Below are 17,289 nucleotides of genomic sequence, written 5' to 3' on the forward strand. Positions count from 1 at the left end.
GCAGGAAGGAGGCAGAGACTGTCACATACTTCATCTCATTAAATCCTTATACCAACCAATGGCAAAAGTACCATTTTTATTGTGTCCATTTTTCAAAAGAGGTAACTAAAGCATCTTAAGGTAAAAAGACACACCTATGGTCACACAAGCTAGTGAGGAGCAGAGAGAGCACTGGAAGTGGACAGGCTGATCTAGAACCTCATCTCCAGCAGGCAGCATTATTGGGGTGTTCATATTGTCCTGAGGGGATTAACCCCCTCACCATTATTATTTTTATTTTTTGTTAATCCTTACCCGAGGATATTTTTTCATTGATTTTTGAGAGACAGTGGAAGGGAGGGGAAGAGACACAGAGATAGAAACATCGATGTGAAAGGGAGACATCGATTGGTTGCTTCCTACACTCCGGGGATCAAGCCTGCAACCGAGGTACATGTCCTTGGCCAGAATCGAACCTGGGACCCTTCAGTCCACAGGCCAACACTCTAACTTCTGAGCCAAACCAGCTAGGGCCCCCTCACAATTATTGCCTGCTGCATTGTGCTTCCCAGAGTGCCCAATCAGGATTTTGTATACGTGTGCCACTCTGTGATAAGGCTCACACTTTGCTATTTGTGATTTAAGAAGGAATCCCGAATTAACTTCAACCAGTGCCATAAAGTAGAGGTTTCCAGGTTGCTCTTCTATATTAGGAATCATGGTTGTTAACTTATTTTCTGAATTTTGAAGGATTCTCTTCAGAAATGGGCTATTTTGACTCAAAAGAGTAGCCATTGCCTGGATTTATGGGCTTCTGCTCTTTTTCCTACAAATTCTGAAAGCAAAGCAATTTGGTGAACTATTTCATTTTACTAATTTGTAAGGAAACTGATTATTTTGCAGTGTTCAGGATATGCTTTTGAAAAGGAGACAGACTGTCTTTTCTATCAGTGGTAAATAATCCAGATGTTTGACTATCCGCTTGTTCCCCATCCATGGGGCCTGTGAAAGCCACCAATTCCAGCTCAAATTAGTCTTTAAACTTTAAACATATAGGGTTTCTTTTTAGAAAACAAAATTCTAAAAGTAGTAACTGGAACCTGTTAGAAGCTGTTGTGGGAATTTTACTGCAAGAAGGGTCAAGAGTAATTAAAGACAAGTATGGCACCAGTAGGAACCCACAGCATTTGGCAGATTCCTTAGGCTTTGTCACTGTTGCAGGAAGGGTGTGTGAGGGGGTGTCTTGTGACTCAGGGGGATCAGTCCCCTGACACAGTTGATCTTGGTGATTATGCATAATGGAGTCTTATTTTCTTAATGAAAGGATTATCGAGTCCGAGCTTAGAAAGGAACTTTGAAATCATGTGTTTCAACTCTGAGCTTTCTAGCAGATCAAAATCTAAACCATCTAGGATGTTGCTGTGATCGTTACTAGATATTTAAAATTGTCAAGTGTGGGGGTCCCACAGGAGATCCCATGCCAGTGGGTCTCCAACCTGGCCCTGCTCCAGGCACACTGCACAGCCAGAAATTAGGGGCAGAGCCAAGAGTTGCGATAGGGGCCTTAGGATATTTGTAAAAGTTCACATGACGCCGCTGCTTGATAAAGCTCGGGCACTCCTTCTGTACAATGGTTCTGATAGGCAGCCTAATCCTTCTTAATTTAATATCTTTTCTCAAGCACATGGATAGGTGGCCTGTGACCTGTAGTTCTACATTTGAAAATATTATAATGTTCTAAAGTGTATGTTTATGTGTGTGTGTATAATCATGCTGAAAATTATAAAAATGTTTACTACAAATACATAAATAACATAGTAATATACAAACAGTACTCAATTTGAGTCCATTAGAATTAACATATTCTAATTGCAGAATCTCTGGACTAAATAATAAACTCCCTCCTGCCCTCTACCTAGTGATAGTGAGGTGGGAAGAATTTCTAGGAATGGTCCCCAAGGTTCCACTCCCAAATTCCCAGAACCTGTGACTATGATGAGCTTATATATATATATATATATATATATATATATATATATATATATATATATATATATATATATATATATATATTGATTTCAGAGAGAGAAAGGCAGAGGGAGAGAGAGAGAGATAGAAACATCAATGACGAGAGTCATTGATTGGCTGCCTCCTACATGCCCCCTACTAGGGATCAAGCGTGCAACTCCAGGCATGTGCCCTGACCAGGAATCGAACCATGATCTCCTGGATCCTAGATCGATGCTCAACCGCTGAGCCACGCTGGCCGGGCTATGATGAGCTTTTATTCCAGTAATTGTGATATGTTATGTGGCACAGTTGAGTTTTGAAAAGGGGGGTTATCCAGGTGGGCTTAATCTTATTACATGAGCCCTTACAAACAGAGAACTTTCTCTGCTTAGTGGCAGAAGAGAAAGTCAGAGAGATTCAAAGCTTGAGGTGGACTTGATGCTTTGAAGATGGAGGGGTCCCGTGAGAAGAAATACAACAATTATATTGGAGCAGAGAGCAGGACTTGGCTCACAGCCAGTAAGGAAACAGAGACCTCAGACCCACTGCTGCAAAGAATTGAATTCTGCCAACAACTTGAGTGAGGTTGGAAATGAGTTATTCTCCCAAGCCTCTAGATAAGAGTCCAGCCTGATTGACGTTGGAATATCAGCCATGTAAGACCCTGAGCAGAGAATCCAGTTGAGCCTACCTGGACTTCTGACCCACAGAACTTTGAGATAATAAATGGATGTTGTTTTAAGCCATTATGCGTGTGGCTTAAAATAAAGATAACAAATGGTCTGGGGCAATGCTCTCCTCCCCCACTGGAGAGAGTGGAGAACCTGGAATTTTGTACTCGATGGCATCAGATGACTAATGGTAACTGTCCCCTCATCTGCTGACATGTTGTCGTTGGTGACCAAATGGGGAGTCTGGACTTCTACCTGCTTGCCCCGGGCTCAGGAGTAGTCAGTGGCCCCCATCACCCTTCTCACTAGAGAGTGGGAAGATCTTGAAGAGGAGGGAGCAAAAGAAAGTCATTAAAGCTATATAGCAAGTGCTGAGCAAATTCCCGACTGACCCATACATGAATCTCACTAGAATTAACATGCCAAGAAGTTTGAGAATAGAAACTACAGTGTGGAATAACACCCAGGTTTCCAGCATAAACTCTAGGGAACACAAAATCATAGCCCACAAAAGTAATTCAGGACCTGTATGCTTAATCTAAGTAGGGTAACTGCCTGCTAAAATTTAAATTATTTAAACATTATAACATAATAGCCCAATAACCTAGGACACAATTTAAAAAAATCACTTGTCACACCAAGAGCCAGGAAAATCTCAACTTAACTGAAAAGACAATCAACAGATTATCGACATCAGGAAGACTCGGATGTTGAAATTATCTGACACAGATTTTAAAGCAGCCATCATAAAAATGTTTTAATGAGCAATTAAAACAGTCTTGAAACAAATGAAAACTTAGAAAATCTTAGCAAATAAATAGAAGATATTTAAAAATAGAAATATCAGAACTGGAAAATAAAATCACCATATTAAAAAGTTCATTGAATGACCTTAATAGATTAGAGATGACAGAGGAAAGAATCATTGAAGTTGAAGGCAGATGAATAAAATTTACCCAATCTGAACAATAGATAGAAAAGAGTCTGGCAGGAAAAAATTGAACAGAGCCTCAGAAACCTATGGTACAAGAACATAAGATCTAACATTTGTGTCATTAGAGTCCCAGAAGGAGAATAATAGATTATAGGGGGGGAAAGTATTCAAAGAAATAATGGCTGAAAACTCCCTGAATTGGGCAAAAGGGATAAACCTTCAGAATCAAGAAGCTGAGCAAAACCCAAACAGGATAAATGGATAAACCCTTAAGAAGGCTGACAAAAATAAAAAGACACAAATTGAAATATTAGGAATAAAACAGGGGCTATCACTACAGATCCTGCAGCTATTAAGGATAATAAGACAATGCTGCAAATATTTCTTTGCACGTACATTTAACAATTTGGATGGAATGGACCAGTTCTTTGAAAACCTCAAACTACTAAAACTCACCTAAGATGAAATAATCTCAGTTGTCCTCCAACTATTAAAGAAATTGAATTCATAATTGAAAAGCTTTCAAAAAAGAAATCTCTAAGCCTAGTTTCACTGGAGATTTCCACCAAACATTTTAAAAATTGGCACCAATTCTACATAATCTTTTGTAGAAAATAGAAGAGGAGGGAATGCCTCCTAAATCATTTATGAGGCCAGTATTACCTTGATACCAAAACCAGACAGACAGTACAAAAAAAACCAAAACACAAAAAAACCCACACAAAAAACTCTACAGACCAATATCCCTCAAAATTCTCAATAAAGTAGTAGCAAAACAAATCCAGCAACATATAAAAAGAATTATGTACCATGACAAGTGGGGTTTATTCTTCGTATGGAAGACTGCTTCAATGTTTGAAAATCAGTGAATGTAATCCACCGTATCAGCAGGCTGTGGGAAAAATATAGTCACAGAATCATATCAATTGATGCAGAAAAAAACATGTGACAAAATTCAACACCCATTTATGATAAAAGTTCACAGCAAAGTAGGAATAATGGGGAGTTTCCCCAGCTTGATAGAGAGCATCTACCAAAAAAACCCCTACAGTTAACATACTAAATGGTGAAAGACTGGATGCTTTCCCCCTGAGAATCAGAACAAGACAGGCATGTCTGCTCTCACCAGTCTAAATGAACATAGTCCTAGCCAGCACAACGTTGAAGAAATAAAGAAAAGCATACAAATTGGAAAGGAAGAATAAAACTGTCCCTGTTTACAGATGATATGATTCTCTACAGAGAACATCTCCAGAATCTACACAATAACACTATAACTAATAAGTGAATATGCTCAGCTGATATGTGCAACAAATATGCTGAACTGATTTTTGACAAAAGGGCACAAGGAATTCAACAGAGGGAGAGCTTTTTCAACAAATGGTGCTGGTTCAGTTGAAAATTCACAGTCAAAAAATGAACCTAAACCTGGACCTTATACCTTATAAAAATCATCTGAAAATGGATCAGGAATTTAAATGTAAAACATAAAACTTTAAAAGTTTAAGAATTAAACACAGGAGAAAGTCTTCAGGACCTAGGCCTAGGTGAAGAGTTCTTACACATCACACCCAAAGAACATTAAAGAAAAAATTGATAAGTGAGACTACCTCAGAATGAAAAACTTCTGCTCTGTGAAAAACCCTGTGAAGAGGATGAAAGGACAAGTTACAGACTGGGAGAAACTATTAGCTATACACGTCTGACAAAGGACTTGTATTTAGAATGTATAGAGAACTCTCAAAATACAATAAATAATTAGAAGCCAAAAAATCCAATTAAAAAGAGGTAAAAGACATGAACAGAAATTTTACCGAAGGGGATATACAGGTGGAAAATAAGCATATGAAGAGGTCTTCCACATCATTAGCCATTAGAGAAATGCAAATTAAAACCACAATGAGATAGTACTATGTATCTATTGCCTCCCTATTAGGTGTGATCACGTGCTAATCATTCTCCAAACATTGTTTACAGTGGTGACTCTTGGATTGAAATACGTAGACTATAGTTGTAGATATGTAATATTTATTTATGTCGGTGAAATTACTACAGTGTCTTTTCCAAAATATGGCCTGTTCACTAAAATTTGTTAAATATAACAGTGAATTAATCACAAAAAATAACCTGTTAATTTAATGATAAGCAAATCTCAGTTAAAAGCATTTTTAAAATTAGCAGGGTGTTAATGTTCACATATGAGATACGGACAAGAAATTTTGTTCGTTAAATCCAAAGTCCTTTAAATCGAAGTCCACAAAATTGAGGGTTTACTGTATGTCCACACAAAGTCATGTACACGAATGTCCATAGCAGTTTTATTTATAATAGCTCCAAATAGGAAACCACCTAAATGTCTTCAATGAATGCATGGTTAAACACACCCTGGTCCATCTATACGATGGAAGACTACTCAGCAATAACAAGGAATGAATATAGGGAGCTACTTGGTTGGATCCCAAGGGTATTGTGCTTTGTGAATAAAGCCAATCTCAAATGTTATATAATGTGTGATTCCGTTTATATTAAATTCTCAAAATGACAACAGTATAGAGTTGGAGAACAGATGACTGGTTGCCAAGGGACAGCGACGGAGTCCGGGGAGGTCTGCTTGGACTATAAAAGGGTAGCACAAGGGAATTCCTTTGTGGAGATGGAACAGCTCTGTATCTTGATTGTGATGGTGGTTATGCAAATTTATACATTGGATCAAATTGCATAAAGTTACACACACACACAAATCAGTACATAGAAAAACTGATGCGAACTGAGTATTGTATCAGTGTTTTGATATTGTACTGTAGTCACTGGAGGAAGCTGGGTGAAGCGTTCATGGAACTCTATGCACTATTTTTGTAAGTTCCTGTGAGTATATAATTGTTTCAGAATAAAAAGTTAAAAAAAATAACGTCACTGGCTTTCAAACTTGGTTGCACATGATTATCACTTGGGGAGCTTTAAAAAACCCCCGATGTGCAGGCTCTATCCTAGACCCATTTGTATTTCTGGTTGTGAGTTCCTAACTCTTGTTCTTGTTTTCTGCATTTAAAAAAAAAAAAAAAAAATGCTTTCCCATCTACTTTCCCATATACCACAGTTCTCCAGCCCGTCCTTGGTGTTCTAGTCATCTCTGTGTGGTTATATTCTGTCATCGTGTTGTGATGGTCACGGATGGGATTTAGGGAAGTTCCGCCCACTGCTCTGAATAGATACAAGGAGGCATTAGTATTTGGCTTGTCTGTGGTTGGCCTGGAGACTGGTAAGCCAATGATAGAAGTAGAACAGAGAAGAGAAGAGAAGAGTCAAGGAGGAGAGAAGTGTGGGCGAGAGGAGGTGGGGGCCTCAGAGACCATGTTGATGAAAGGGCCTGAATGCAGGATGCAGCCCTGGGCCTGGGCTCCTGGACAGACTCCTTCCAGGTCTGCCCTGATGCCCTTGCTGCTTCTGTCTCACACTGAGGCATTAGTTACACTGATGGTCTTGAAATGCAATTTAATCCTACCCCTTTCCCCATGTACCCCACATACTCAGAATCCTTCCTTTGCCTTCCCTTGTTTTTAGGGTAGAGACTAAACTCTTGAATGTGGTCAGCCTGCAGGGAAGGTCCTATGTGCTGTGACCCCCACCCTTTTTCCGAGCCTCATCACCGAGCTTATATCCCTGCACCCCATTAATGCCTTCTCAGCCCCAGAGCTCAGCTCATGCTTTCCCAGGGAAAGCTTCCTAGTCCTCCCAACTCACAAATACCGATTTTCTACAAGCCTTTGTAGTGCCATATTTCTCCCCTCAGTAGCACTTGTCACTCTCGGGATTTTCAATCTGTTTTGGGGGCTATTTGACTAATGGCTCTCTTTCTTATTGGACTGCAGTTCCGAGGTGTCAGTGCAGCATTGTATGCTTGGTGCCTGGTGCACGGCAGTGCTTATCCATATTTGTTCAATGAGTGACTCTCTTTGTTGCTTGTTTCTCTGCACTTGGGCTTATTGACACCATTGGGAACATAGCCCTTACTCTTTGGATGGTGGTGGCAGTGACCACTTAAATAGCCCATGGCCTTAGGTTCTGATTTCCAGAAGCCATATGACCTGAGGATTTCCAAAGGCAATAATCCTCCTGACCCCTGGAAGATACACCCAGGCCAGGTTCAGTGGTGGAGCTAGCAGTTGAAGATGGTGTGCTGAACAGTGGTTGCAGGCTTGCAGGTTTAGTTGCTGTTTGTATTCTTTGTTTTTCTTTTTACCAGCTTGGACTTCATTGCTTCCTGACCAGATACTACATAACCTTAAAATTTTGGGCTATAATAATGCATGCAGCAATATAGAAAATACATATGTTGTAAGAGAGAAAAAAGCAGGGTGCATAATTGTAAGTGCAGCATGATATACAAACTACCAAACCTTGTATATAGGGAGAAATGCTAAAATGTTAATAGTGGGTTTTTTGGTATCTTTATTTCTAAGATTTTTAAAGTTTATTTAAAATTTAAAATTATTTTGATCTGGTTAGTTTACTTTTCCTCAGGGATTGAGGTGCTTTCATCCTTCAGCTTCCTGTAACTGAAGCAATCCCCAGGTGTATGTTACTTCTTCTAGGTTGTTGTTTTTTAAATCCCTCTTGTCTTCCAAGCGAATATGAGGTTAATAAAAGTACCTAATGAACTGGGGAGATTGGTCTCTTGCTATGTAATTTGGTTTGAATTTTGTCAGATCTGTAGATATCTGAGTGTGTAATGATATAGCATCTGGGCTTTGTCACAAACTGGTGACTCACAGCACTGGTTTGGAGGCACGGCTGAGCTCTGCCACCCTGGGCAAGTATATTAAGCTCTCTGAGTTTCATTCATTCATTCATTCATTCATTCATTCATTCATTCATTCATCAAATGTTTACTGAGTGTGTGTTGTGTTTTAGGCACTACTAGGAAAGACATTGATGAACAAATCAGACAAAAATCTCTACCCTCACGGAAATTACATCCTAGACGGGTAGATGGACAGTAAGCAATAAACATAACTTAGATAGTATGTTGGTAGGAGAGAAAAGCAGGGGAGAGAGGACATTAATAATGGGGGTGGGATTAAATTTATGAGGCCCTAGCCAGGTAGCTCAGTTGGTTACAGCATCATCCTGATACGCTAAGGTTGCAGATTCGATCCCTGGTCAGGGCACATACAAGAAGCAACCAATGAATGCATAAATAAGTGGAACAACAAATCGATGTTTCTCTTTCTCTATCCTTTCCTCTCTCTGAAATCAATAAATAAATAAAAAGAGAAATTTATGATAGGGAGGCCAGCAAAGGCCGCACTGAAAAGGTGACCTCTAAGTCAGGACTTGAAGGAAGGGAGCCCTGTGGGGATCTGTGGGAGAGAGCCTTTCAGGCAGAGACAACAGCATGTGCAAAGGCCCTGAGGGAAGGTCCCTGGTGGGTTGGAGGAACAACAGAGACCAGTGTGATGGAGGGGAGAGAGCCAGGGGAGAGCAGCAGGAGATGAGTTTAGAGGTCACAGGTCTCCAGATTGGGGAGGGCCACTATAAGGCTTGGGTCTCTGAGTGAGACGGGAAGTAATCAGGGGAGCTTTGAGCAGTGGAGTGAGGGACCGGGGATGCTCCAACTGGTTCCTTCTGGCTGCTGTGTTAAGAACAGACTGCAAGGGGCAAGGGTGGAAGCAGGAAGAGCATTTGGAGGACAGCTCAGAAATCCAGGGGAGACCAGAGGGGTGGCAGTGGGAGCTGGGAGAAGCAGTCAGATTCTGGATATTTTTGAAGGTAGTGCCACTCGAATTTGCTGTTAAGACTGGATGTGTGGCGAGAGAGTGGAGGGAGGGGTGACCCTGAGGTTTTGGTACTGAGCACTGGGAAGCTTGTTTAAGGATGTGGGGCTGGAGTTCATGGACCAGGTCCAGGCTGGAGATGGGGGATCTGAAAATCCTTCAAAACCCAGACTGGATGAGGTCACATGGGAGGCAAGGGAGTATGTGGCCAGAGGAGAGAAAAGACCTGAGCATCCCCATGTTGAGACAGACAGGGGATGGCCAGAAGAAGAGGAAAAGAGCCAAGCAAGTGAATATTCTAGAAGGAAGGGGGAGAAATGCTTGGGGAGGGTAGTGATTACCTGGGTCCAGACTCACTCCAGGTGACTCCCAGCATGGGGCACAAACTGCCCTGCCAGACGTGATTCTGGGGTGGGCCTGGATCCAGATCCCTGCCCATGGCGAGTAGCTGTGCAGCCTCGACAGGGTCCTGCCCTCTCTGAGGCAACTTCTTCATCTGTGAAAGGAGACAGGACTAATATTCTGGTAGAGTTTTGTAAGGGCTAGGGTTATTTTATTGCGTTCCAGGTACTGGGAAGCTCTAGGAACACAAGGATGAATAAATAATAACGTATATTGAGTTCAGCTATATATTATTAATAATGAGCCCTGGCCAGTGTGGCTCAGTTCATTGGACTGTGCACCGAAAGGTTGTGGGTTCGATTCCAGGTCAGGGCACATGCCTGGGTTGCAGGCTTAATCCCTCATAGGGGGTGTGCAGGAGGCAGCGGGTTGATGTTTCTCTCTCACATCGATGTTTATCTCTCTCTCCCCCTCTCCCTTCCTCTTTAAAAATCAATAATAAAAATAAATTTTAAAAAAATATTATTAATAATGATGAACACCTGGTGTAAGGGGACCTCACAGTAGGGGCATTTCCCCCCTTTACAGAATTAGTCCAAGTATGGGCATATAAATGAAAATCACTACTATTCTTAACCAAAAAAACCCAACGCTTTTCTATTATGTTCATATAGTTAAGTACAAAATATCTCTAAGAGTTTTTAAAAAATCTGATCAGTATTATTGGAGCTCTTAAACCACACTGTAAGAATTAGAATTTTTAAAATTAGGCACACATACTCACCAAATGTACACAATCTTCAGGCTGATAAATTTTGACTTGAAAAAAAAAAGTCAGCATCTCCAAAAACAGAAAACAGAACATTCTAAGTTTATAGTACAGAGTAAATTTGATGCATGAATTCTTTTTTGTTTTTAATCCTCACTTGAGGATATTTTTTTCACTGTTTTTCAGAGAGAGTGAAAGGGTAGGGGGAGAGACATTGATGTGAGAGAGACACATCAACTGGTCTCAACAGGGGCCGGGGATCAAGCCTGCAACCGAAGTACTGGAATCAAACCTGAGACCCTTCAGTCCAAGGGTTGACGCTCTAACCACTCAGCCAAAATGGTTAGGGCCATCACATGAAATCTTTATTTGAGGAAGCCTTGAGGAATTTGTGCCATCTTCCCATATTTATTAAATAATATGAAATGGAGTAATGGTAGTTGTTTGAAATAAAAATGGTAATTTGTGGAGTAAAAGTTTGTGAACAAGTTGCATGATAACTTTTTAGATTTTCATCTCATCCATTCAACTTTTACTTGATGATGACCTTTTTAAAGTAATATTTTCATTTCAGGTACCAATAGATTGCTTTTTCAGGGTGAAGGTGGAGAAATATATGTACAAATATCTGTAGCATGGATACAATTGAAAATTCCATTTTTGCCCTTTTCCACAATATACATGCTGTGTGCTGGAAGAAAGCCTGTTGTGCTCTTGTCTTTCTACCAAGAAATTTCAACCTTCTCTTCTGTGGCCTGTGAACCTGATCAGGCCAGTTGCACTCAGCATGTCTTTCCCGAGGCCTGTGCCCAGCTCCTGGGGTGCAGGGTGGCGGCTGCAGACCCAGTCCTGCCTTCCAGGGTTCAGTCAGGCTTGGACTGGGAGTAGTAGTGCCCTGTGATCCTAGAAGCTTGAGTCTAGGCATATGAGCTCTGAGACCTTGGGGAAGTTATTTAATCCTTCTAGGTATTCATTTCTTCCTCTGAAAACTGGCAATAGCAACCACAGTAGTATGCCTCTTTGCTACTGTACTTTGGAGTATGCATGAGATCACGTGTACAGGGCAACTCGGAGTAGTGTTTGATGCATTTACTCAGTTAATAAATATCAGCTATTAATATAAGTATTAAGCCACTCCGAGAGCCTGGAAAAATACAGAGACAGTGCTTGTAAGTTGGGTGCTGTGGGCAGAGGGTGCTGAGTTAGAGGTGGGAGTTGGGAGGTTTATTTGTGGAGGGGGGATGACACCCATGGAGATGAAATAGTGGGGGTGGGGCAGGGAGAGCCTCAAGCTGTGATGCCCTGGTCCCAGCCAGCCTGCAGAACAGAAGAGACAGAACTGGACAGATGGCCAGGCACTAGCACCCCCCTTTACCCACCCCCCAGGTCAGTGACTGGTGGGGGGCTGCCTTGAGGTGTGCTGCCCATGATACATTTTGTTTCATTTTAGTTTCTTGACTCACAAGGTGATTTGAACTAATGTATTCCTGCCCCCCTGCCCCTTGGGATCAGGGGTACATTTCATCATCTTTCTGCCACTGAGAAAGCTTAGACAAGAAAGTCAGGAGGGTAGTTCAGGGAGAGTGAAGGTGAAAATGTCAATGTCTCTTTAATGTGTGGTCACAGCACGCATTAACTCAAAAGCCCACATAGTTCTACAGGGTAGGGCAAATGTAGGTTTACAGTTGTCTGTATGGAAAATAATACAATAATTAATAGATGATAACACAAGGATAAACTGTTTCATGTACTCACAACTGTAAACCTACTTTTGCCCCACCCTGTATATTTAGTGATTTGTGGAATGAGGTGCCTGCAGTCAGCCCATTTTAGCTCTTCACTGCCTGTTTTGGTCATCACAGGGGAAGGAGTGTTTCATTTGTTGTCATACTTCCTCTGGGACCACCAGGTTTTTCTCAAGAAAACCAACAAAGAGACGATATCCTGTGTCTGGGAGTCTGTGTGAAAAACAAAGTGGGCTTGCCTGAGCGTGTGATAGGTTTTCCAAGCCAAACCACATCCTGCCCGGCCTTCTTGAGACAGGTGGTCCCAGATGGAGGCCCAGAGTGAGGAGCCCTGTGACCTGTGATCTCCTAAAAGGCTGGGGCAGAGAAGGCAATTCTCCGTGGCCATGCAAGGTTCCCAGGCGGTGTGAGGACACCCTGACTGCTGTCTCCTCTTACAGTGAACCTTGTTTTTCTAAACTTACTGGTGACCATGAAGCTCTGAGGGATGTAATTTTCCTGGCCAGAAAACAAGGCTATGGTCAAGATGTGAGATAGTATCAGTACTCAGTACAGTGAGTGCCAGATTAAAACCAAAAAGGGACTGTTTTTGCACATCATGGAAGAAAATGTAATTTAAAATTGTGTTTAAAATATTTACTATAGATGTACATTTTAGTTGTGATTATAGGAAACTATAATCAACACTGGCGTGTTAAAATGGGAATATATTCTTAGCAAGGCTGTGACTGTTCAGACAGTATGTCATTGTCTGCAATGTGATGCCACCTGCTGAAGTCTTCAGTCACATGGGGTGTGCTTATGTTGACAAATTAGGGGCAAAAGTTACATTAAAACGATTTAAGCCCGGCCGGGCATGGCTCAGCGGTTGACTGTCAACCTAGGATCCAGGCGATCAGGGTTCAATTCTCGGTCAGGGCACATGCCCGGGTTGCGGGCTCGATCAATGACTCTCTCATCATTGATGTTTCTATCTCTCTCTCCCTCTCCTTTCCTCTCTGAAATCAATAAAGATATATTTAAAAAAAAAATTTTAAATCATAATTATTATTAAGTTATAACTGCTAAACTTGTAGTCCCACTGTAATATGGAGGCCTTCATGGGCACAAATAGAGAAGGAATCCAGTTTATTGCTATAGTTCTGTAACTGCTGTTTAACAGCTTGGCTTATATTCACAATTCAGTCTTTCACTGTTTTCCTCAGCTGCAAAATCAAGAGTATGTATGCAACTTTTTTGTTTCCAAATCTTGAAACTGTAGTAATTGCCAACCTGACTATAAAAAAGTACATCTGCCACCCTAGTAGGTGTGGCTAAGTAGTTAGAATGCTGGCTTGTGTACCAAAGGGTCTCGGGTTCAAATCTGGGTCAAGGACACATACCTGGGTTGTGGGTTCGATCCCCAGCCCCGGTTGGGGCATGTGCTGGAGGCAACCAATTGATGTGTCTCTCTCGCATCAGTGTTTCTCTCTCTCTTGTTCCCTCCCTCCCTTCAACTCTCTCAAAAAAAAAATCAATGGAAAAAATATCCTCAGGTGAGGATTAACAACAACAAAAGTACATCTGCCATATGAAAGTAGCTTCGGCTCTTCTGTGTTAAACGAGTAATTCTGACACTAGACTCCAGTGTCACATGGTAGGATCTTTGAAACACACTGGAATATGGAACATGCCAGCTTTGTGTGGTTTTAAATATTGAAAAATTGCTTTTCTGCGCTTATTGATATTTTTTCAGGGAACACTGTTATTTGGTTCAAACTGTCAAATGACAGATGATCTCTTTGGTACATATAATCCATGCAATTAAAGTGTGAGTTTCTCCTGTCATTGGTGGTTAAACATCCATATACCTTACTTTTTTAGCCTCTGATATTTTTTATTCAATTTAACCCATTCTTTTACTTTAAAACTTGAATTTGAATGGGTTCCATTAACAGATGTTTTAAGGTGACAATCAAGTCACAGTTACTGCCAACTTTAAGCTGAACACAGTCCCCTGCCCTGGAGCTTGATATGAGATCTAATTTCAGGCCTGTTGCAATGCAGGGGTGAAGCTGATTTGTAAACAGCCCTTGTAACATCATAGCACATTTGACAAGCAATGATTCTCAGGCAGGGGGTAGTGTGTTATTTAGCTAACTAACTGGTGACCCTAATTGCAGTTCTACCTAGGATGCAGCTCACGGAGCCACAAATGGTAATTAAAGCTATAGAATCATCATGGGTAGAGCCATCCCATTTTAGTCTCATTATAGACAAGCTTAGGCCTGTCTTTATTCATTATAATGAAAGCCAAATGAATTTCATCTACTTTACTAAACACTATATCCTTTTCTTCCCTTCCCTTCACTTGGAATGTACAAGTGAATATTAAAACATAAACATAATTACAAGTGACTCTTTCTGCTGATGAACTTACCATAGAACCATTCTTGGCCTATGGCATGCATTTTCCATTCTCAGACTGTGTGGCCGCTTGGGCTCCTCTCAGCCCTGTACTTTGTTGCTGTCTGTCCCAATGGCAGGGATTGGTAGATTATTCACATATACCCAATTTTCCCCAGACTGGCTAGAATGGTCTTAAGTACAGAGAAGGATTGTGTTAAATATTCAGCTGCTTTAATTGAATTTCATATATAATCTTTAGGATTAATCTGAAGTTTTGGAGTCATTAATGGTTCATTTTCTTCATAGCATATAATTTATTTACTATTATCTAAGGTAGTGAGCTATTTAAATAAAAAAGGAACATTTTTTCCATGAGATGGATCTTACCAAGCTGCTGCTACTGCTTTCATTTATATATGATTACTGATTATATTAAATTAGGAATGTGGGTGAGAGGAGTGGCATTTTGAAGGTTAGAGATGTTAGGTGTTGTGTGATATATTGCTGCCTGGGATCCAACACTTGCTGAATGAGAGAGTGATCATTAGTAACTTCTACTTCCGGTGAATATTAATAATAATGGTTGGATATCAGTTTAAAGGACAAAGAATCAGCATGCAATGTTGTGATATACTTTAATTTATAAATATGCACATTTTCAAATAAATTGTTCTCTTTTAGGAGAGACAAAGCAATCATCAGAACCAGACACAGATATGACACAGATGTTGGAACTATCAAACTATACACATATATACTGGCACATCTTGTTTTGTGCTTCGCTTTATTGTTTCACAGATGTTGAATTTTTTTTTTATATAAATTGAAGGCAAAACCCTCCACCAGCAAAAAGATTATGACTTGCTTTATTGTGGTGGTCTGGAAGCGAACCCACAATATCTCCAAGGAATGCCTGTATTACCTACCTCTATCCACTGAGTGCCCTCTATGTGCCCTGTGCCATTTTAGGAATGGGTTTCACAAGGTCTGTGCTCTTAGAGAGTGTACATTTTAATAGAGGAGAGAGAACATAACTGCAGAAATCAAGGAGATAATTATAGATAGTGAAACATGCAACAAAGAAATACTGTAGGGAGAGACGATAGGATGGCTGGTGGAGTGTGTGGGCTGTTTCAGCTGGAGTCATCAGAGAAGGCCTCTTGGGGGAGGTGACACTGTACTTCACACCTGAATGATGAAGAGGCTCCTGCCATTACTAAGAGCCGTCTAAGCAGAGAACAGCAAGTGCAAAGGCCCTGAGGCATGAACAAGCTTGCATTCCCTTGGTATAATATTCATGCTTTGGAAGGTAACAGTGCTATGGGAATGTTGCTGATGACTAACCTAGGGAGGAGGTATTGGGTGGGTTCTCTCCTGCTCCCATTCTTCTTCTCTCACTTTAAGCACATATAAGAACTACTATTCTCTTCCCCCATTTTGGGGGCCAAAGAGAGTCTATTACACATTTTTGTAACCACTTCAGGACCTGGCACATATTCCATAGTCAAAAGGAATATGAATTTGCTGTTGTGAGTTAGAGGCCTCATTATTTATCTAGTAAAAGTGTATTACTTACTCCTCTTCATAATTGTAGAGAACACACATTAACTCAGAGCTAATCCTTATTTCCCAACGCCTCCCCCTCAGGTAGTGATTATTCCTATATTACAGATGAGAAAACTGATGCTCAGTGATATTACCTGACTTGATAGAGATTGCCGATCTATTAAAGGTCAGCCTTGGTATTTGAACTTCAGTAGCCTGACTTCTCATGATTGCACTGTAAGAACTAACTGGAATTATGGGTCTTATTAGAAATTATAGCTTCTAATGAAACAAATGAACATGGTTGTTTCATTCGCATGGTAACTCAGTTTATGTTAAAGCATTGGCTAGTGAAACAGCCTGGGGAAATGGATTTCATAAATACATGTTGAACAATATATCATTTGTTCATTTGTCGTGAGTGCTTAAAAACAGATGAAAATGGGTAGTTTAAATAGTTTCAATTTCCCAATTCCCTCTGCTGTCTTACTACTACATATGTTACTATAGAACATTAATACTGTGAAAGCCATATTGTCTGGTACTTGTCTACTGGGAACATTCTAGAAATTAGCATTTGTGGCTTCAATAGCAGCTACATAATTGGTACCAGTCTACTGTTTTACAGACTGTATTTTTCACCTGCTTAAATGCTTTTCATATTTTTCTATAATAATACTCTTTGAGGATAAATAAACCACAACATAAATAAACCATATTAAGTACAGGATTGGAGAGGGAGAACTTTGAACTTCACATTGGATGAAAAGGAGAATTATATCCATTGGTTTCTGGTGTGTGTGTTTTTTTTCTTTTGCCATTAGAGGAAAGCAAAAAACTTTCCCACAAGCACCTCTCTTGACACACCAAAGGTTGCTGGTGTTTGGTAATGAAACATTCATTGAAGGAAATGTAATCTGGGTGGGCTGTTCTCTAACCAGTAATAATAATTGAGCACCTAGTGTGTGCATTGTTCTATTATCTGTACCATTCCTGCTACTACCCGGTAGGTGAGAAAAACAGCAAGCTTTTATACAGTACTTCCCATGGACCAGAGGCATTAAGTAACTTGCCCAGGGGAGCACAGTTAGTCAATGCCAGAGCTGGACTTGAGCCTGGGGGTGGTTTAGCT

At 40.6% G+C, this 17,289-nt stretch overlaps 1 protein-coding gene across 1 annotated transcript in view; it reads left to right on the top strand.

Moving 5' to 3' along the window:
* Nucleotides 1–17,289, top strand: part of SH3KBP1 (SH3 domain containing kinase binding protein 1) — a 308,270-nt gene that overhangs the window by 52,466 nt on the left and 238,515 nt on the right. The window lies entirely within an intron of this gene.

The sequence above is a fragment of the Miniopterus natalensis genome, chromosome X, assembly GCF_054644295.1.
Source record: "Miniopterus natalensis isolate mMinNat1 chromosome X, mMinNat1.hap1, whole genome shotgun sequence".
Classification (NCBI taxonomy): Eukaryota; Metazoa; Chordata; class Mammalia; order Chiroptera; family Miniopteridae; genus Miniopterus; species Miniopterus natalensis.